At 39.3% G+C, this 23,535-nt stretch overlaps 1 long non-coding RNA gene across 2 annotated transcripts in view; it reads left to right on the top strand.

The window, feature by feature from the left end:
* The first annotated feature begins 481 nt into the window (after nt 1-481).
* The window catches only part of LOC135261892 (uncharacterized), an 82,945-nt gene continuing 59,891 nt past the window's right edge, over nt 482-23,535 (top strand). Inside the window, exons 1-3 of one of the 2 annotated variants that reach the window (XR_010332054.1) lie at nt 482-577; nt 2,324-2,462; nt 2,755-2,802. This is a non-coding gene — a long non-coding RNA (uncharacterized LOC135261892). Of the gene's footprint in view, nt 578-2,323; nt 2,463-2,754; nt 2,803-3,459; nt 5,378-23,535 lie in introns of those variants that run through there. The other variant, XR_010332053.1, reaches the window with a different exon arrangement.

Genomic DNA, 23,535 nt, shown 5'->3' on the forward strand with positions numbered 1-23,535 from the left:
TCAAGCTATAATTGTGAGAACACTGATAAAATCTTTTAAAAGCAAAATTTTAGTAAAGGTGGCTTGAGGCAGCGAGGAGTGAGAGAATGGTTTGTGTTGAATAAGTATCCTGTAAAGTCTTTGTTTAAATGTAAGAAATATGAAAAATATTTTTTGGAGCTAGAGGCTACTCTGATTAGTGGAGGCGTGACACAAAATACGGATTCTCATACATGTCACCAAACAAAACATCACGCCTTTATTATTTTACATTCTTTTGTCTGTTCACCTTTATTTTCTAATTCTTTCACCGTGTGTTGGCTCTGTGTGTACCTCTGAATTAAACCAGCAGATCTGCATTATTGTGTCAAATGGTTTCATGACGTGATGTGCTTGAAGACAAAACTGGGTGGTACAGTATGTGCAATTTTTTCATAAGACGTTTTTGCAGTACAGTATAAAACAAAACAGCGGCAGCCAATTCCGCAGTGTTATTGACCAAACTGAGGAGGTAAAGGAGTTTTCACCTGTGTAGCCCACTGAAGAATCTAATATCTGATTGGTGAGAAGGAGCTGCAGGTACAGAGCTGAAGGACCAGTGAGTATTCAAATACAATCTTATTATTCTCTGAAAGTACACATCTGGTTCTGTGGTACAGTGCAAATTTGCACTGATATTTAACCAATGTTTCTTGTCTTTATAATATTTGTAGAAGCCAGACATGGGGGGAAATAATTGTTGGAAATATTTTAATCCAGTGACTGCCCCACACATAACAACTGACAATGTTGGTCAGTTTTATGTTAAGTGAGAAATTCTCAATGCTAAAGAATTTGTGGGAAAAAAGAAAAGTTTTTTTGATATATGATTTCAAAACATAAAAATGACACCCAACAGTTATTTTACTCTTTGAAGAGTACAGTTTTAGGAATGTTTATTTTTTTCAAAATTCTAAGTCAGTGGTCTAGAATCGCATTGCTTTCAATTAGCAGGAGGGATTGCTACATCAGCATTTTATGTGTGTATGTGTGTGTGTTTGTGTGTGGGAGAGAGAGAGACTCAATGTTGCATGGGCACACACAGGCACAAACAGGCGAGCACGCACACTGCCGATTGTTGGAACGTTTCTACAGGCTGATTCGCATCTCAGCTGATTCACCGATGTTGGTGCCAACATCTCGTTCACGCATACCATAAAGTCAGTCATCCATCACTCGTATTTGTTTACCAGTTGCTACAAATGTATGGGGAAACAATCGACACCACAGTAGACTCCCATAATGCCTCCTGAAATAACTAACAACAACTTTTAAGACGTTACATCACAAGATCACTTAAAAGTGAAAGTAAATGAGTATAACCATTTAGCGCTTGAAATTCGATATGGCTCTGTGCTGCTGGTGCCTCAGTACAGCAGGGGAAATGCTGTATATAGGCTAATATTGAATGTTAGGTCTTGAGCGTAAATTTTACGGTTTTGTAAAGAGTACATAAACTTTTGCGAAATGGGTTGCAGATATGTATATAGTTCTGCTTGAGGTTGAATTTGAGTGAATTCAAGAACATTAATAGTCGTGGTCATTGAATTAATTTTGTTTCAAATCAATGACAAGTCATCATTCACAGTCTGGTCCACATTGACTGTTGTTGTGCAAACTGTGTAACAAGTTTTGAAGTAGTGACCGCAGTACTGAGAAATGCTTCTAATCAATCACAATAGTACATAGTTAATAGTATATACAATAATATATGATTTTGAAACAAATATCTGCACTGCAGTGGGTGGTAAAATGCATTCTTCCTGTTGCTATAATAGTCAGTTATAGTATGCATTTTCTGCCTGGCCTTTTTCTTCCATATTAAAGTGTATTAAACTGTACAAAATAGTTAAGCAGTGTGGTGGAGTGGGCGTGGTTTGAGCGTCGGCTGCAGAAAGAGAGAGAAGCGCCGGCGAGAAGACGGCGAGAAAAAGCGCTGTGATTTATTGTAACCAAGAAAAAGCCACGGGCTTAAATAAAATAGCACGCAAGTGCTACGAACTGAAAACAGTGTCTCCCGTGAGTGTGTTTGGGTTAGGAGGGGTGGCACTCATTTGCCACAAGCAGTATTTAAAATAAATAAATAAATCAAATTCATTAATTATTTCTGGGGATACTAAATAGTGTATTCAGCAGACCAATGACATTTGCTTTGATGTCCTATGTAGCTTAGATGATGCTTATATGGGTTTAGAGAATAACAATACCCAACTACTGTATGACTGAGAGTCTGCAATTGGCTTAGTCCTACCATGGCAGTTTTGGTGTAACCGAAAGATGCTCAACTGCCTGGACTCCTTTTCAGAGTGTTCTGGAGTGAGCAGCACTTCCATTTCCTGTTCAACCTCCCCCACCCCTGAGTGAATCTCCAAACTGCCAAGCTCGGAAAAGAGGGAAACAACAACAGAAAGGATACAACAGTCACCCAAAGAAACGCAACAATGGTAAAAAAAAAAATAAAGAAATAAATAAATAAAAAACTTCTGGACTGTTTTTGTCCAGTGCTGAGGCACATAATTGCCAAGGAAACCTACACTTTGCTTGGGGAAGCCCTGCTATAATGACCGCCTCATACACGGACAACGTCTTAATCAATAAACAAGCTCTTGCACTCTCTGGGAGACAAAAAGAAATGGCTTTCCATGTTTGATCATGAATCCGCACACAAATGTTTCTTATTGGTCCAAATTTAGGAAGTCACATGCTTATCTCAAGCATCTGATACATATCTTTCAGGTTCGGTGGACTCTGGTGGCCTCTACAGGTGTACTCACAACTGTGCAGGTGAGTAAAATTACATTACTCCAACACACATCGACAAGCTAAGTTGCTGTAATACTGCACAGGATCAAGCTATCATTGAACAATGACTGACATGAACAACATTGAACAGCATTGTCTGAAGGAAACCAACACAGCTCACACTGCTGGCTACTATTAATGTGATAGATAGACATTAAATCTATACAAACATATTTGATCTATTATTGGTTTGGATTTATGGCACCAAGCACTCAATAAATCAATCATATTTTCACAGAACTGTGAATGAACAGCAGGCAAATTGAATATTTTGTGTCATAATGGGTATCGAACACTTTGCACTTGATGGGCAATTTATCTGGGATTTCCAGGCTCAATCTGAGTTTCTTACACAGTCCTAACATAAGATAATGCGCCCCTTTGATAACCGATTCTCTCATAGGGTATAATGCAATTCTACAGTATGTGACACACGGTACACATCTGCATGCACAGCAGTCATGACTGCAGATCTAGGGCTCCTTTATCTCCCGCAGACTGAATGACTTAATAATAAAGCTGCAGCCCTGTGTATATAAACAGGGCTATAGCACTGAGAATGCACTTTTACAGGAGACCAGATACATTGAAAACCCTGAGGTGCCTTCTGATGACATCCCTCATCTTTTTCTTATACAGGCCTGCTATTTCACACAGGTGAAATGAGAGAGTCAGATCTGAAGCAGTGGAATTCTTCTGTATGTGATGTCTGAAGCAGAGGAACTGTACTGTGTATGTTGTCTGAAGAGAAGGAACTACTATATGTGAATTTTGAAGCATGACATCTATACTATATATTAAGTCTGAAGCAGGGAAACTGTACTGTATGTGATGTCTGAAGCAGGAAAACTACTGTATACTACGTCTTAAGCAAAGAAACAAATGTATTTGAACCTGGAAGCAAGAGAACACTAATGTGTGTGAATTTTGAAGCAGGGCATCTCTACTTCATATAAATTCTGAAGCAGGGGAACTGCATTGTCTGAGAATTTTGAAGCAGGGGAACTGTACTGTGTATGTTGTCTGAAGAGAAGGAACTACTATATGTGAATTTTGAAGCATGACATCTATACTATATATTAAGTCTGAAGCTGAGGAACTGTACTGTACATGATATCTGAAGCAGGGAAACTGTACTGTATGTGATGTCTGAAGCAGGAAAACTACTGTATACTACGTCTTAAGCAAAGAAACAAATGTATTTGAACCTGGAAGCAAGAGAACACTAATGTGTGTGAATTTTGAAGCAGGGCATCTCTACTTCATATAAATTCTGAAGCAGGGGAACTGCATTGTCTGAGAATTTTGAAGCAGGGGAACTCTACTGTGTGTGACGTCCAGATTTTCTTGTATTGCAGCCATGGCCAGAAAAACAGCTATGATATCTCTTATGACCTGGAATATTAATTGGCTTAAGAGTAAAGTGTCTGATGTCACTAAAGCAGCCGAAGAGAACAATGTGGACATTGTATTTCTTCAGGAGACTCGAATTGGAACACAGGACGGATATGTATTTCGCATGTTAGAAAAATGGCGCACATTTTACACAAAGAATGATTCATGCACAAGAGGAGTTGCCATCCTCATTAAAAAGGACATTGATTGTAAGTTGAGTGGGAAATCTATAAAAGATTCTGGATGTTACATCATAGTGAAATGTGAACTACGAGGCCAGCCTTTCACCCTTGTGAATGTGTACAGCCACAAGTCAAAAAAAAATATTTGGGACAAAGTCAGTCGGCACCTACAAAACAGTGCAGACAGTGTGTTGGTGATTGGAGGAGACTTCAATACTGCTCTCAACCCATATTTGGACAGGACATCTATAACCATAAACAAAAAACATGAAGCTTGGCGGAAATGTATTGCAAAATTGACTACATTCTTCCACCTTGTGGATGTCTGGAGAAGAATGAACCGAACAAAGATACAATACACTTACTCTAAAAATGATTACAAGTCCAGGTTAGATTACATTTTCATGCAGGAAGAGGCCATGTGGCGAGTTAACACCTGTGAGATCCTTGACACTGTAGAGGACTCGGACCATAAACCTGTCTGTCTTCAGCTTACCTCAACACCATCCAGCCATGATCCCCCTCCAGACACAGATCTCTATTTTCACGTGGCTCCAATACTGGCCTGGCACCTGGAGGAGCATTTTAAAGATATGACAGCACAAACAGAAGAGGCAATGGACAAAACCAAGAGTCTGCTAGTGATCCATCTAGGAAGAAAAGAGAAGGTAAAGTGGTCTTTACTGAAGGAGGCAATAGAAGCACTGAACAATCCCCTTCTTAAATCCATTCTCTTTGACAAGCTGTTGAGAAGATCAGACCTGGACCAGAACTGCAAACAGCTACAGCATGGCTGTCCCCTCACCACAGCCCTGTTAAAATTGTGTGTCACACACTTAGTGTGCAAAGTGAAAACAGATGAACTCTTCCCATCAGGCATGACAACAGGAACTCTCATCTACGGTGAAACTGTCATGATGAGCCTTTCATTCAAAGCCAATGAAATACTGAAGGTAAGGCGGTCTTTGCTGCAGAAGCCAGGAAACATAAGACAATATATCAATTCCGCCATGATTGACCAGCTGCTGAGAAGATCAATGCAGGATGAGTATGAATATGAGGAAGAGGATGAGGATGAGGATGAGGACCAGGACCAATTATATAAACAGCTGCGCTGTGACCATCCACGCACCCCAGGCCTGCTCACTCTGTGTGTTGCAAACTTGATGAGAAAAGAAAAAACATGTGGTAGATTCTTCCCAACAAGGTCGACAGTCAAAGAATTCACCAACAGTGAACCTGTAATGTTCAGCGTTTCATTCGAATGAATAGAATATAGCAGCTGACAAATTGTTTCCCAGAATGTCCAGACAGTAGTAAAACAGCAAAAAGGACTGCATATATGACAAAGTTGGGGTTAAAATGTTTGACAATAATTCTGGTGCATGCTCAGTCCTTTCCTTTTGGGAAGAGCCATGGCAGTTGCGGTTTTGGGTTACTTTTTAGTATAGTAGGAAATTGAGAAATTTGCAATTGTAATTTTTACATTGTTCGGTCAATATAAGTTCTATTACACATTATGCCTTAATGGGGATTTTGAAATATGAAAAGTAAAAGATAATTGATTAATTGATGAGTTGGTTTGGCTGGAGGGAGGAGCTACCAGTACCAGTACTATAGTAGCTCTGATCCCTGGCCCAAGTTAGTCTGTGGTGGGATCTCAGTGGAAAAGGTCATAGGTTATACAACAACTGAATTGTAATTTATCAAGAATTTAAGTGTTCTTGAAAGTATTTGCAACCTGAAATCTTTTGTTGTTTTTTTGTTTTTTGTTATATGTGTATGTCTATATGTTTCTGTGATAAGATGACATATCTCTGCTCTGCCCACTGTAAATACATTCCAATACGGGTTTTTTTGGGGGAAAGCATCAACTTTTAAAAATCAACTTCCTGTGCCTCTTATTCGGCAACATTTACCCTCGCTCGGGTACAGGGTTATTTATATGTATGTGTGTGTGTGCCTATATTTTTACTAACATAACTAATCAATATTATCCATAGTTCACAGTTACTGAATAATAACATTGTAGTTTAGATGGGAGGGGGCCTGGACTAGTGAAGGAGTTCTGCCCAAGCTCTCTCTCAGAACCAGGAAATCTAACATTATTGGCCTTATTTGGGAGAGCAGTGAACATAACAAATGATGATTGGCTGAGCTGAATGCAAAAACCAAGTGATGTGATATGACTGTTATGAATGCCCAGAGGGACTGCCCCTCTGTGGAAATTGGACATGCATCTTTGTTGTGTGAACTGATTCCACTTCTGCAAAATAAAGAAAACTGATTATTTACAGTTTACAGACCTGTTTCTACCAACTCCTGGAGTCTTACAAAAAACAATGCTGAGGAGAATGAATTGTGCAAACAATTATTTGGTTCTCCGATTTCCTAAATTTCTGTAAAAATGTATTCACAAAGAGATGGTTAAAAAAAACTCACAAATTCATAAAGAGATGGTTAACTCTCCTCATTTTTATCATTTCCATACAAGTCATTGATTACACTTGAAAAACACAACAAACTCATCTTCTGACTTAAAAATATACTGCCAAATATAATATTGATATGATATTGGTATTTCAATAATTATATATTTCTTAATCCCCCCCCACCCCCCTCACAATTTGTGTAATGTGCAGGGCGGTCAATGGCAGATACTTCTTTAGACTTGATTGAATGAAAGCAAAAGCATGAAAAAGCATAAAAACTGTGTGTGTATATATCTAAATACACATACTGCATAAACTTCACATGCAAATTGAACATTGGTCTGTGCCATTAAATAATGCTGAGGTGCCATCTAGAGGCCAGCACTGAACTGCAGGCTGTATGAAGATACAGTGTGGAAGTGTGCACTTCCTGGGTTCACAACTGGAGGTCTGTGGTCCACAGGGGGTTTGTGAAGGTAACACCGTGGATCTGAGATCACACCCTCTACTCCACCTCCAAGCCTGGGTGGGGTTCCATGGATCAGAAATGGTTGAAAACCACCAATGTACACAGTGAGCTCTCATAATGTTTTCCAGCCGGGCTGGATTTTCCCTGCAGACCAAAAATAAAAAAAGTTACCAAAAGAATGACATACTCCCCAAAGACTTGAGGATCAGTATTCATATGTGTCAACTGGGACATGTGTGCATAGCACTGATGAGTCAAATTAATATGGAGTATGTGACATGTTCTCACTCACCCCATTTTCACCTGGTCATTTCAAATGACTTATCTAGATTGTATCCGAATAAGTCTTAACCACATTGCATTTACACTTTGTTGTCAGACGCATCACAAGTTAGCCAGATTGAAATTTTGATTGCCATTTTGGGAGTAAAATGCAAAACCTTAACAACCCACTTCCTGTTTTGCTCGGGCTCTCAAAGAACAAAGATGGTAGTCGCTTCCAAAACAGCTTGTGGTATGGCAAGTTTTCTTAAAGTTAAGGAAGGATACCATATTCGATAGCTAACTGTGCAAACAAGCCTGCCACAGGCCACCGAAGTGGCTTTCCACAGGGCCCTCCAGCACAGAGACACAGGGAGATAATGTTCCAACAGTCCAGATTTATTTACAAGGGTTGGCAAGATGTTACAGCCAAAGTGAGCAGATCTAAAACACTGTCATGACTGAGAGGCTCCCTTGTGTGGGTGGGGATGGCAGATTTGACCTGTGCGCACTGATTACCTGTGTTCTGTATCAGGGGAAGGCTACGTCATGTGACCTTATTCTTTGGGAGGAGGTTTGATAGTTAAATGGGTCTTGGAGAGACGGATGCATTCACACTTGTATAACTTCTGTCTTGAATGCATCGCAGACCACCTCCTGAAGTTGTTTAGGCGATAAAATTTGAATCTGCTCCTAATGCATCTTGAGAGCATTCACACCAGCATTCTGATGAGGATAACCATGATCTGGATATAATCCAGATGCTCAAGATGCATAAAACAACCAGGTGTAAATGGCACAGAACCAGTCATATGCATTACTGTACATGTCCCATGTTCCCCAAGGCCCCAAAGCCACAAACATACGTGTTACATGGATGACATGTAGTCCTGTGCTGTTAGGGCATGTTTGGCATCTATACACTTGGACATGTCTTTGTAACAAAGAGGCCAGCTCAAACACATTAAAGCACACACTCTTACAACAACCATGTTTATTGATTACGTTCACTTCATTGAAAAGAAGGAACCTGATTGCAAATCTTCACAGAAGACAAAGAGTTCTTCACTAAAATGTGAAAAGAAAGTACAAAAATATTTTTTTTACACACACATCTTTTTTTCTCCAACAAACTTTTCAAAACCTACTCACAACACAATTGTGCGGTGGTGACGTGGTTTTACAGTTGGTGATCAAACCAGATAAAAGGGGATTTGTTCCAGAAGAGAGCATACTGGGTCCTGCAAGCTTGGGAGTTCCTCAGTCACCCATTAATATGAACCAAGGGAGGTGTAGACATACAGCAGTAAGTATCTGTGCACACATATGCTCCAGATGGAAGTTTGATCCTGGTGGATACATGTAGCCTCACAGGGCTTGCATTTTCCTTTCACTTGTACAATAGCTTGTGATGTCACTGTCTGGAGGCGGGTTCATCCCAGGTCACCAGCTATGGCAGTTAGCAAGGCTCATACAGTACAAAACACGAGTCCATCAATGGAGGGTGAGGGATTACCGTTTATTTGGGGTTTTAGTCCAGAGGACCTGGGTCTTTGGGTGCAGACGGAGCTACATTTCATCCAATTAGCAAGCGCCATTCTCCCGAGCGACATATAAAACCAAGTGAATGCAGGGCTGTGTGAGTCATCACAGGCTGTACACCATGCTCCATAAAACTTGTTCACAACATGTCCTCTTATTCGGCTTCCTGCTGTCCTGCTCAAGACACTCTGCGAATATCCAGTGCACAGTGTGAGCTGATGTGGGGAGGTTTTCAGTCCAAACTTCTCATTAGCCCTGCCCGTGAGGTTGCAAACCCTTCTCTCTGGCGCCCCCTTGAGGAGAATGTCATGTACAGCCCTGGCTACTGTAAGGACACTGTCTATCAATCAAAAAGGCACCGATGGACCCTGCAAGACCACAGTCCTAATTCCCTTATCTAAACATCTGCAAGTTATCACTGTCCACAAAATAAGAGAATGTACAAACAGGAGCAGAGAATCAGCTCAGTACAGGGGCTACGGTTTCTTTCACAGATTCCCTTTTTACAGCCTTTTCCACCAACTAGAGTAAAAACCAAGATACTGCACTGTCACCACAGTCACAGCTTAAACTGCAACCCTTCATCCAATGAAAGCTATGCATTCCAAGAATCCTTCTGATATGTGTCGACCATTGGAGGAGTCCAACACTGAGGCAGGCCCCAGAAAATCCAGAGTTATGTTGATCAATGCACTTCCAATAATTTCATATAAATCCTATACTTCAAGCCTAACCAGTCTAGTAGAGCACACACCCAGTTATACAGGTTTCCACAGCCTTAACAAGCAAGCACCTGACTGTTCAAGTTATGTACAGTTACACAGAATTTCTCTGTCTTGCACCCACAAGTCCTCACCTGTTGAAACAATAACCAAATTCAGCTCTGCTGAACAGGTTCTGCACACTTGGTAGCGAGTGTTAGCTGGTCATGGTGAGAGATTATCAAAAATACAGACTCCTTACTGAAAGATTTTTCATGAAGGGCAGAAATTAATTCTTATTTCACCTAATATCACCACTGATTTTAACTAGTTGGATATTGACATTGATTTTTGTTGTCTAATGCTGATATGAATTTCAGATATTCCAGAACTGGAACTGATTTTTTCTCATAGGGCAGCAATTTCCTCCCATTTGATATTTACATGCATCCTTCTTCTTCACCCACTTACCTGGATTCTCACTCAACTAACAAAAGATACAGATAGGATTCCTTCTAACCCAGGCCTCATCCAGGGACTCATTGGATACTGAAGTCCGTTGAGCACAAAATGGATAAGAGGTAATATGTAGAGGAAGTGACATCACAGATCACATGACCCAGTATTATAAAAAAGTTAGATGTCCCTCCTGGAGGCAATAGCAGTGTCTGAAACGGCTCACTACTCCCTGACGTCTAATCTAGTGAATTTACATGTAGGGAACTAAATAACATACTTAAACAATGAATTTGATCAGCAGACCTTCTCTTCTGTCATCATTCAGCGTTGACACCTGGGCTACATGTCTGTCGCAAAACCTTCAACATACCATCTAGCTGGTTCTTTATTCATTGGTGTGATAATGATCTATTTGCAAATGTTTCTGACTCTGCCCACTGAGTTTGCCTTCCTCGTTCATTGATGCATTACATTGCCTGTACATGTACGCATATAATAAAGATAAAATAGCTTTGCAGACAGTTTGCAAAGCATCGTAGTGATTACGGCTGTTTACACAATATTACAGTGCATTGTGGGATATTTTTAGTTCTCTAAAATGCATGCCAAATTTAATTTGACTTATTTGATTATTTGTAATGATAGACCCCTTATTACATTTCTGGTACATCCATTTACCTCTACACCAGGCCAGCCAGCTGAGAATGGGCTCCCCTACTATAGCCAGGTTCCTCTCGAGATTTCTTCCCATTGGGGAATTTTCTCTCGCCACCGTTTGAGTGTTTTTCTTCCCACTGGGGAGTTTTTACCCCACTTGCTTTTTGGGGGTTTAGTCCTGGTTTTTGCCCAATTTTCCTTCTGTTACTCTGTGAAATGTCTTTGTGGCAGTTTATCATAAAAAGTGCTGTAGAAATAAAATAGACACATTTATGGGGCACTGGGACTCCTTTTGGGACTGAGTGACCTGTACAAGCATGACATGAGGAGTTAGGGAACAGGATGTGTTGAAGTAATAGTCTGAAAAGTCTTTGTTTAAATGTAAGAAATATAAAAAATAGTTTTTTGGAGCTGGAGGCTACTCTGATTAGTGGGGGCTATGACATAGTTGAAATTTCTGGGTAAGGAAAATGTCAAAAAAGTATGTTCAAAAAACAGTCTACCTGGTGGATGAATAAAGCTGTAAGGGAGAGGAACAGAAAAAAAAGCTATCACATTGCTCCCTTTCTTTGGGAGGCAGTAGAGGACTGAATTGCACATGTACAAACCAGAAATGTTTTTTGGAGCGCCATTGTACATTAAGTTATTGACCACGTTACATTTATTAAGCGTTGCAGTTATGGCGACTCTCCCCTATGTTTGCGAAAGGAGAATCTTTTTTTAAAAAAAGACTTCATCTTTAGGAGCAGTTCCAACTTAGAGGAGCTGAGAGATGGTGACTCTGGAGATGATTGGCTATTTGGTACAGAACTGAACAACTTGAAATATTAAAGCTGTGTTCTGAGGTTGTTGTTTTTTTACTAATGAGACATGTGAACATTTAAAGGTGATATGAGCACTGGCTTTGTGGAGTAGCTTGCCAGGTCATATGAGTTGAAGCAAAAACGTTGGGGGTTTTTGAAGACCAGGCCTTAAAGCAGTGATTGTGAACATGAAAGACTATGGAAAAATAGACAGTGCAGTTTACAAATGTGCATTGCATTGATTTAGCCACACCCCAGCCTACATTGAGCAATCTAACAGGATAATTTGGTGCCAGTATTTTCACTTTTGTTTTTTCATTTTTGAAAGTCAGATTTTATCTTTTGGATTTTGAACTTCCTCAAAAATGAAATTATTAAAAAGTAAAACCAAAATGCATATTAACAGATTGTTTTTAAATGTTATTTTCTCCCTTTTAATTATTATTTGCTTTATGCAGGAGCTGTGGCCAGTCTATCGACAGTAGTAAAACAGCAAAAAAGTACTGCACATATGAAAACAATATTGAGTAGAATTAATTGTGCATAAAATACTTTGTGGGTTTCTGAAAATATCGTACAAATGTATAAAGAGATATTCAAAACAGGACTCTCCTTATTTTTATCATAATCCAAGTCATTGATTACACATGGAAAACTAAACGGTTGTAATTTATTCAGCCATGGGAATATGGGAGACAAATTAATTTTGTTGCTTTTTTGAATGAATCTCAGAATCACATAACAAAAGCAACACAGCTGATTTTGGAGTCTGAAAGCCTGGATGTTGTTTCTGTACAGATTGGACCATGTAGTCTAATTCCAGCTCCATCTGCTTTATCACTACTTATAAACAGTAATTACTCCCTGATATAAAACCTTTTACATTGTTTTAACATCACACACATATAAAGAATGAGAAATTTAGCGTTTATTTGCATATAACCTATTTTCACAAAAATGAAACTCAGACTCTATAATTCTCATGTTATGAAATACAGATCCTCATAGGTGTCACCATGCAAAACCCCACTCCTTAATTATCTCATGTTCTTTCATGTGTTATATTCTCATTCCTCTGGCATGCACAGTCTCTGTTCATCTGACCGACCAAACCTGCAGATTGGCATTATTCAGTCAAACGGTTTTTAGGGGGGTGTGACACAAAATGCAGATTGTCGTACATGTCATCAATCAAAACACCACTCCTTTATGGTTTTATGTTCTTTTGTCAGTTAACCTTCATTTTCTAATTCTTACATCGTGTGTTGGCTCTGTGTGTACATCTGAATTAAACCAGCAGATCTGCATTATTGTGTCAAATGGTTTCATGACATGTGTCTGATACAATTAAAGCCGAAACTGGGAGGTACAGTATGTTCAATTTTTTTTCGTTTTTCTTTCCAGTGTGGAGTTTCTACCTCACTTGCTTTTTGGGGGGTTAGTCCTGGTTTTTATCCTTATTTTTACCCAATTTTCCATCTGTTACCCTGTGTGTTTGCGACAGTTTTCCATGAAAAGTGCTGTACAAATAAAATAGGCATGTTAATGAGGCATTGGGACTCCTTTTGGTGCTGGGTGACCTGTACAAGCATGACAGACCTGAGCCAGAGGGGTACTACTGCACTGGGCCAGCTTATGTTTAGGGTAGCACCAGATTATTTAAACTAAGAACCTGGGAGGCAGGCAAGTTCGAGAGTGAAAAAGGTAGGGAGGTACAGATTGCAAAGGTAGAAGCTGTCAAGCTATAATTGTGAGAACACTGATAAAATCTTTTAAAAGCAAAATTTTAGTAAAGGTGGCTTGAGGCAGCGAGGAGTGAGAGAATGGTTTGTGTTGAATAAGTATCCTGTAAAGTCTTTGTTTAAATGTAAGAAATATGAAAAATATTTTTTGGAGCTAGAGGCTACTCTAATTAGTGAAGGCGTGACACAAAATACGGATTCTCATACATGTCACCAAACAAAACATCACGCCTTTATTATTTTACATTCTTTTGTCTGTTCACCTTTATTTTCTAATTCTTTCACCGTGTGTTGGCTCTGTGTGTACCTCTGAATTAAACCAGCAGATCTGCATTATTGTGTCAAATGGTTTCATGACGTGATGTGCTTGAAGACAAAACTGGGTGGTACAGTATGTGCAATTTTTTCATAAGATGTTTTTGCAGTACAGTATAAAACAAAACAGCGGCAGCCAATTTCGCAGTGTTATTAACCAAACCAATGAGGTAAAGCACTGAGTTTTCACCTTGGTAGCCTACTGAAGAATCTAATGCCTGATTGGTGAGAAGGAGCTGCAGGTACAGAGCTGAAGGACCAGTGAGTATTCAAATACAATCTTATTCTCTGTAAGTACACATCTGGTTCTGTGGTACAGTGCAAATTTGCACTGATATTTAACCAATGTTTCTTGTCTTTATAATATTTGTAGAAGCCAGACATGGGGGGAAATAATTGTTGGAAATATTTTAATCCAGTGACTGCCCCACACATAACAACTGACAATGTTGGTCAGTTTTATGTTAAGTGAGAAATTCTCAATGCTAAAGAATTTGTGGGAAAAAAGAAAAGTTTTTTTGATATATGATTTCAAAACATAAAAATGACACCCAACAGTTATTTTACTCTTTGAAGAGTACAGTTTTAGGAATGTTTATTTTTTTCAAAATTCTAAGTCAGTGGTCTAGAATCGCATTGCTTTCAATTAGCAGGAGGGATTGCTACATCAGCATTATATGTGTGTATGTGTGTGTGTGTGTGTGTGTGTGTGGGAGAGAGAGAGACTCAATGTTGCATGGGCACACACAGGCACAAACAGGCGAGCACCCACACTGCCGATTGTTGGAACGTTTCTACAGGCTGATTCGCATCTCAGCTGATTCACCGATGTTGGTGCCAACATCTTGTTCACGCATACCATAAAGTCAGTCATCCATCACTCGTATTTGTTTACCAGTTGCTACAAATGTGTGGGGAAACAATCGACACCACAGTAGACTCCCATAATGCCTCCTGAAATAACTAACAACAACTTTTAAGACGTTACATCACAAGATCACTTAAAAGTGAAAGTAAATGAGTGTAACCATTTAGCGCTTGAAATTCGATATGGCTCTGTGCTGCTGGTGCCTCAGTACAGCAGGGGAAATGCTGTATATAGGCTAATATTGTATGTTAGGTCTTGAGCGTAAATCTTACGGTTTTCTAAAGAGTACATAAACTTTTGCGAAATGGGTTGCAGATATGTATATAGTTCTGCTTGAGGTTGAATTTGAGTGAATTCAAGAACATTAATAGTCGTGGTCATTGAATGAATTTTGTTTCAAATCAATGAAAAGTCATCATTCACAGTCTGGTCCACATTGACTGTTGTTGTGCAAACTGTGTAACAAGTTTTGAAGTAGTGACCGCAGTACTGAGAAATGCTTCTAATCAATCACAATAGTACATAGTTAATAGTATATACAATAATATATGATTTTGAAACAAATATCTGCACTGCAGTGGGTGGTAAAATGCATTCTTCCTGTTGCTATAATAGTCAGTTATAGTATGCATTTTCTGCCTGGCCTTTTTCTTCCATATTAAAGTGTATTAAACTGTACAAAATAGTTAAGCAGTATTTAAAATAAATAAATAAATCAAATTCATTAATTATTTCTGGGGATACTAAATAGTGTATTCAGCAGTCCAATGATATTTGCTTTGATGTCCTTTGTAGCTTAGATGATGCTTATATGGGTTTGGAGAATAACAATACCCAACTACAGTATGACTGAGAGTCTGCAATTGGCTTAGTCCTACCATGGCAGTTTTGGTGTAACCGAAAGATGCTCAACTGCCTGGACTCCATTTCAGAGTGTTCTGGAGTGAGCAGCACTTCCATTTCCTGTTCAACCTCCCCCACCCCTGAGTGAATCTCCAAACTGCCAAGCTCAGAAAAGACGGAAACAACAACAGAAAGGATACAATGGTCACCCAAAGAAACGTAACAATGGTAAAAAAAATCAACTTTTTGACTGTTTTTGTCCAGTGCTGAGGTACACAGTTGCCAGGGAAATCTACACTTTGATTAAAATGGAAGACATCTTAATCAATAAACAAGCTCTTACACTCTTTGCATAGTATCGTGCTATAATTGACATGAACAATGACTGACATGAACAACATTGAACAGTGTTGTCTGAAGGAATCCAACACAGCTCACACTACTGGCTACTATGAATGTTTTTGATAGACATTACATCTATACAAGCATATTTGCTCTATTATTGGTTTGGATTTATGGCACCAGGCTCTCATATCATATTTTCATAGAACAGTGAATGAACAGCAGGCATAAGGAATCTTCTGTGTGTCATAAAGGGTACCAAACCCAGATTGCACTAGACGGGCTGTTCATCTGGGATTTCCTGCCTCAATTTAAGATTCTAACACAGTCCTGAAATGACACAATTCTACTGTTTGATAATAGATGTTCTCATAATGTATGACGGAAACGTACAGTATGTGACATACGGTACACATCTGCATGCACAGCAGCTGTGACTGCAGATTATAAACCCCTTTTATCACCCTCAAAACCAAATGACAAAGCCCCAGCCCTGTGTAAATAAACAGGGCTATAGCACGGCCAATGCATTTCTTCAGGAGACCAGATGCAAAAATTTCCTTTTAATAACATACCTCATATTTGTCTTACACAGGCCTGCTATTTCACACAGGCAAGGCACTAAGCTGAAGTGATAGAGTGAGATCTGAAAAAAGAGAAACTTTTGTGACGTCTGAAGCAGAGGAACACTACTGTATGTGGCATCTGAAGCAGAGGAACTCTACTGCATTTGACATTTGAAGCAGAGAAACTCTACTGTGTGAATTATGAATCCGGGCAACTCCAATGTAACTCCAGACACAATGCAGCCAGGAACAAGCGCAACGCAGCCAGCGATCAAGCCGGTATGTCTAATGTCCTGGAATATAAGTGGGATTACAAAAGGAACCAAAAGAGCAAAGAAATTAGATGCCATCGCTGGGATAGCCGAAAAGCAGAATGTTAACATTATTTGTCTTCAGGAGACTCACATTAGACGAAAAGACACTAATGTATTTCGCACTTTCAAAGAATGGGAGCATTTCTACACAAAGATTGACGCATACAGCAAAGGAGTTGCCATTCTCATTCGAAAGGACATTGGTTTTCAGCTGTTAAATAAAAAATTAGCTCATACAGGAGATTACATTGTAGTGAAATGTAAACTACTAGGCCAGCTTTACACCATTGTGAGCATATACCACCATCGGCAAGACGAAGCTGCTTTGGACAGACTCAGAAAATACTTAACGAGGAATACTGAAGGAGAGTTGGTGATTGTAGGAGACTTCAACACTGTTTTCAACCCAGTCTTGGACAAGAATTCAACACAACCAAACAAGAAACATGATGATAGGAGGAGAAGTGTACAGAAAATGATAACACACCTTGACCTTGTGGATGTCTGGAGAGAAAAGCACCCAGAGACGATACAATACACATACCATCAAAATAAGACCGGGTCCAGGTTAGATTACATCTTCATAAAGAGAGAGTCTATGCAGCAAGTCGAAAAATGTAAAATCCTTGTCAAGACTAAAGGGTACTCAGACCATAAACCTGTCTTTCTTCAGCTTAAATCAGAGACCGATATTATGAATAAAATATCTCATATGTCTCAAGGTAGTAATAATGATGATGATGTTATTACTGCTGCTGCTGCTGCTGCTGGTGCTGATGCTGCTGTTGATACTGCTGATGATGCTGCTGCTGCTGCTGCTGATGCTGCTGATCGTGCTGCTGATGCTGCTGATGCTGCTGATACTGCTGCTGATAAAGCTGCTGCTGCTAAAGCTGCTGCTGCTAGAGCTGCTGCTGCTAGAGCTGCTGAAGATGCTAAAGCTGCTGATGATGCTGCTTTTGATGCTGCTTATGCTGCTGCTAGAGCTGCTGAAGCTGCTGAAGCTGCTGGTGCTGCTGATGCTGCTGCCAAAGCTGCTAACGCTGCTTCTAAAACTGCTGTTGATGCTGCTACAGATGCTAGTGTTCATGCTGCTTGTGCTGCTTTTGCTATTGCTGATGCTGCTGCTGATCTGCCCTATAGTCATGATGATGACCACAACATGATGGTGAAGAAGACGATGCTAGTGATAATGATCAGATTGCTGCGGATCAGACACCGACAATATCGTGAATAAACTATTGCATGCATATCTAGATGGTAATAATGATGATGCTATTACTGCTGCTACTGCTACTACCGCTACTGCTGCTGCTGCTGCTGCTGATGACGATGATAGTGAGCATTTCATTTTTTTTTAGTAAATTTAACTTTAGCTAAATATTAAACTGTCATCTGTAAACCTTATCATTCTCACAGTCAATAAGTAAAGCTTACTTATTTGCCTGTTATAAATTCATATTTGTTATATTGTAAGCGATACTGAACTAAATTATGTAAACACAACTTAATATTTTAGAATACTAAAACAGTTTAAAAATACTCAAATTAACTGTTTTATGTAATTTGATGGAAGCTCACATTCTACCATTTCTTGCTGCAGTCTGAGGGTGATCCATGCATCTGATTTTCCTAACTCGCAACTTTCTCTTTATACACACACACACGCTGTTTTAAGAGCGAGAAAGACACTTTCAATAAGCACAATGCAAGGGAAGTCATATTCGCGCATAGCAAACTACTCGCTGGTGCTAATTAACATTCAGCTGGACAACAATCTACACGAAGGCTATTGCTAACATACAATATACTACTGTAACACTTAAATGGTTGGCAAGTGTAGGGCTAATTCAACATTTATTTCGCTATTTCATTCTCACTGTTGCTGTGCCACACAGAACTCTCAGAAAGTTTAAAATAATATTGTAAATATTACTGAGTATTATCGATCAAATTTACTTATTTGTTTGAAGACAGTTAACGGACAACAAAATAGCAAGTAACACATTGAATAAAGGATGACACATACAAGAAAAATTATGTTTTCTTGTAGAAATTACAAAAATTGGTTAGAATAACAGTGCCAAAGAATCATTTGTTTGCAGTCTAGAAACATTTTAAAGAAATGACAGAGCAAACAGAAAAGAAAGAGTGCAACATCAAAGCTCTGATAGTGATTCACCTTGGAGAAGAACTGTGGGTAAAGTGGTCTTTGCTGGAGAAGGCAATAAAAGGACAAATAAAAGCACTAGAAGATCCCTTTCTTGATTCCACCATCTTTGATAAGCTGCTGAGAGGATCAGACCCAGGACCAGGATCAGGAAAAGGAATAGTAACAGGACCAGGAACAGTCACAAGACCAGGACCAGGAACAGGAACAGTAGCAGTAACAGGACCATAAATAGGAACAGGAACAGTAAAAGTATAAGGACTGGGACTAGGAACAGGAACAAGAACAGCAACAGGACCAGGCCAAGGACCAGAACCAGGACTTGGACCAGGAACAGTAACAGAAACAGGACAATGAACTTGACTGCATACAGCTGTGCCATGGCTGTCCACTCACCCCAGCTCTGCTCACCCTGTATCTTACACACTTGGCGACCTCAATGCTCACATGCCCATTCTTTGCATCAGCCCGATTATATTAAGCGGACCGCTGTCCCAACCATTAGGAACTCTCGTCCTCGGTGGACTGCAATGACCAGCCTTCTGTTCAGACCCAAAGACAGCCCAGCAACAAGGGTCAAGGAAAATTTCACAGGTCTGGGATTATCTGAGGGGATTATTAATTTATGCAGGGAGCCACTGTTGCCTCAGAGCAAGAAGTTGCCTCGGTGGAGGAATGACTCTCTGGATCCTCCTGAATGCCGAGACACAAGCGCCTGTCAATCATCAGAGGCAAAACCTCCTGGGAAACACCAACTACCAGACCTCTCCGCAATATGCTGACATCATCAATGTGTCTGATTGTTGGGTTTGCACACATATTCCTCAAGCACACAAAAAGCTGCAGTAATGATGCAATACCTCTTTACCGGTGTTCCACAATGACTTTTTAAAATTACTATCAGACATGACATTGAAGATTATTCATGCAATAACACTTAAAAAGCTCTGTTTCATGTGTTAGGATATGATGCAATAACCACATCACACTGCTGTAGTGAAATAAAGTAACACTCAAGCAATATGCCGGTCAAGCCATCTTAAAATGAGCGAGACCTGACTTTTTAATTTTTTTCCTTTGAAACTAATATTCATTATATCCAAATATACTTAAAGGGAAGATCGTTTGGGTGAAAATGTCAGAGCGACTTATATTCTATATGTTTGTGTGTATATTTACTCATATTAACTAATAAAATAACTCAAATCCTGTAGTTTATATGGGAGGAGGGCTGGGCTGGAGAGGGAGTTCTGCCCAAGCTTACTCTCGAAAACAATAAATCTGACCTTCTTGACCTTATTTGGGTGTCCAGTATAATCTAATGAGTGGTGATTGGCTAATGCTGTAACTATATACAATAATTAAAGATCAGGCCAGTCGAGCCATCTTAAATGAGTGAGACCTGACATGTTAACTTTTTATTGATTGTAAAGCCTATATTCATTATATTCATATGTGTTTAAAAGGCAGATGTTGGAGTTAAATGTTACATTTTACATATGTGTGTATTTTCTTAACATAATTAATTTATATTAATCAATATTATCCATTGTTCCTAATTACTATTATTGTAGTTCAGATGGGAGGGGAAGCAGTAAATCTGACCATGTTGACCTTATTTGGGTGACCAGCAAACATAATAAATGATGATTGGCTGAGCTGAAGGCAAATACCGAATGATGTGATATGACTACATGTGATATGTTATACTACTGATGCGATATGTTATAAATGCCCAGAGGGACTGCATCTCTGTGGAATTTGGACACGCATCTTTATTGTGTCAACTGATTTCTCTTATGCAGAATAAAGAATACTGATTATTTACAGTTCCTGTCTCAAACCTTTTTCTCCCAACTCCTGGAGTCTTATAAAAAACAATACTGAGAAGAATGAATTGTGCAAAAAATTATTTGTCTGATTTCTTTATTATTATTTATTATTATTTGGCTTTAATTTCTGTACAGATTTTTTCATAAAGAGATGGTTTAAAAAACTCACAAATTCATACAAAGATGGTTAAAAAAAACTTGTCATTTTTTATAATTTCCTAACAAGTCATTGATTACACATGAAAATACTCATCAGTGGGAACATATACAGTGAAGGCAATATGGGAGACAAATTGATTTTGTTGTTAATGAATGCATCTCAGAATTGATTACTTCTGCATGCTCACACTGCTTATTCAACACCCGTCATACACACTCCCATGACCTGGTTCCACCTCTTAGCCACCACTTCTGGATGAGAGATAGAAACCACCTGTTAGCTCTGTACAGTCTTAGTTCAAAAATATAATGCCAAATATGATATTAATATGTATTTCAATAATAATATATTTCTAAATCCCCCCTCAACATTTGTGTATTGTGTAATATGCAAGAGGGTCAATTGCAGATAGACTTGATTAAATGAAAGTGAAAGCATCACAGTCTATATATATATATATATATATATATACATACACTGTGTGTGTATGTATATATATATACACATACTGTATAAAGCTCACATGCACATTGAACATTGGCCTGTAACGCTGCCATTAAATACTGCTGGGGCACCATCTAGAGGCCAGTAGTGAACTGCAGGCTGTACTAAGATACAGTGTGGAAGTGTGCACTTCCTGGGTTTACAACTGGAGGCCTGTGGTCCACAGGGGGTTCGCAAAGGTACCACCATGGGTCTGAGATCACACCCTCTACTCCGCCTTTGAGCCTGGGTGGGGGTCCATGGATCAGAAATGGTTGAAAACCCCCAATGTACACAGTGTGCTCTCATAATGGTTTCCAGCTGGGCTGGATTTTCCCTGCTGACCAAAAATAAAAAAAGTTAGCAAAAGAATGATATACTCTCCAAAGACTTGAGGATTAGTATTCATGTGTCAACTGGGACATGTGTGCATAGCACTGATGAGTCAAATTCATATGGAGTATGTGACCTGTTCTCAAAGACCCCATTTTCACCTGGTCATTTCAAATGACTTATCTAGATTGTATCCGAATAAGACTTAACCACATTACATTTACACTTTGTTGGCAGATGCATCACAGGTTAGCCGGATTGAAATATGATTGCCATTTGGGCGTAAAATACAAAACCTTAACAACCCACTTCCTGTTTTGCTCTGACTCTTAAAGAACAAAGATGGCAGTCGCTTCAAAAACAGCTTGTGTTATGGCAAGTTTTCTTAAAGGTAAGGAAGGATACCATATTTGATAGCTAACATACAACATACAACGGCTGATGAGATAGATTAATCCTGCAGCCACATCCTGAACAGGATTATCTCTGCATATCAATAGTCAGCCTAGTTTTGCTTGAAGTCCAACCACGCTTCATGCTTGTTGCGAATGTGAAGCTACCTGCGTTCTGTAAAAAACCAGAAAATCCAGTTATGTAGTGGAATGCACTTCAAAGAATGTCATATTGGATTTGAAATCAGGCAATAGACATGAGATTAAAGTGAAGACTCTCTGCTCTAATTTGAGGACATTTACACCCACATTGGGTGATCTGTGTAGGAATTCAAACCTTTTTATACGTAGTCAAATCCCCCCACCTCATCCATATTTTCGGGTACTGGAAGTAATTTGACAATTGGCTGCACAGTTGTTTCTTGGCCGACTGCGTTGTGGCATTCATTTTGCATTTGGAGTATGTTGCTGTTGTCTCTCTAAATGAGGACCAAAGAAGTGTCAATGCCTATAAAGCAGGTCATCATGAGGCTGGGAAATCAGACTAAGTCAATCAGAGACATTCCTCAAAATAGTGGGTGTCTCAAAATCAACTGTTTGAATGCTTGTTATGAAGCCGGAACGTACTGGTGAGCTCACCAAAAGCAAACAACATGGTAGACCATGGGAGACCACTGCAGTGGATGACAGAATACTTTCAGGTGTGAAAACTTCTTTTCGTCTGTTGAAGAGATCAAGAACACTCTCCAGGACGTAGGCCTAGATGTTTCAAAGACTATCATAATGGGATGACGACGCAAGTATAACCTCAAAGAGCTTCCTCCCTATGCTTGCATGTTCTCACACGGTTTCCCAGGTTTCCCCAGGTGTGGGTATTCCCACACACCAAAAAAAACTGCTCCCACGAAGCTAGGATGGGTCAAATGCTGAGACACATTTCCCCACAGGGTTCAATAAAGTACAATTTAACCAACTTCAAACTGACTTTAAACATAAAGACCAGAAAGAGTTAGAGAGTTAGTTTGCTTAAAAACAAACAGATGAGACAAGTGTTAACTTTTATGAAAGTGATGGAAAGAAAGGAAAGAAGCTGCTCATGATGCAACCCCCCCCCCCCCATATGTGAAACAGGGGGGATGAGGGGCTATGTATAAGAAGTGCTGTCATCTCTACATGTTGAAACCCAAATGTAATAAAATATGCTTTAATAAAAGCAAAGAATCTCAGCTTTAACCACATATGAATTGATTACAAATCTAAAATTAAGGGGTACAGAGCCAAATCAAGGAAAAATATGGCTTTGTCCCAAACATCATGGAGATCACTATATATGCAGTACAGGGCAAAAGTATTAGGCCTCCTGTGTGTTTACAAAAAAATTAATTTAGGTAGAACAGAATTCAGTTAACACTGGCTGATTTATTAAATAACAAACCAAAGAACAAACACTTTTT

Source organism: Anguilla rostrata, chromosome 8, assembly GCF_018555375.3.
Source record: "Anguilla rostrata isolate EN2019 chromosome 8, ASM1855537v3, whole genome shotgun sequence".
Classification (NCBI taxonomy): domain Eukaryota; kingdom Metazoa; phylum Chordata; class Actinopteri; order Anguilliformes; family Anguillidae; genus Anguilla; species Anguilla rostrata.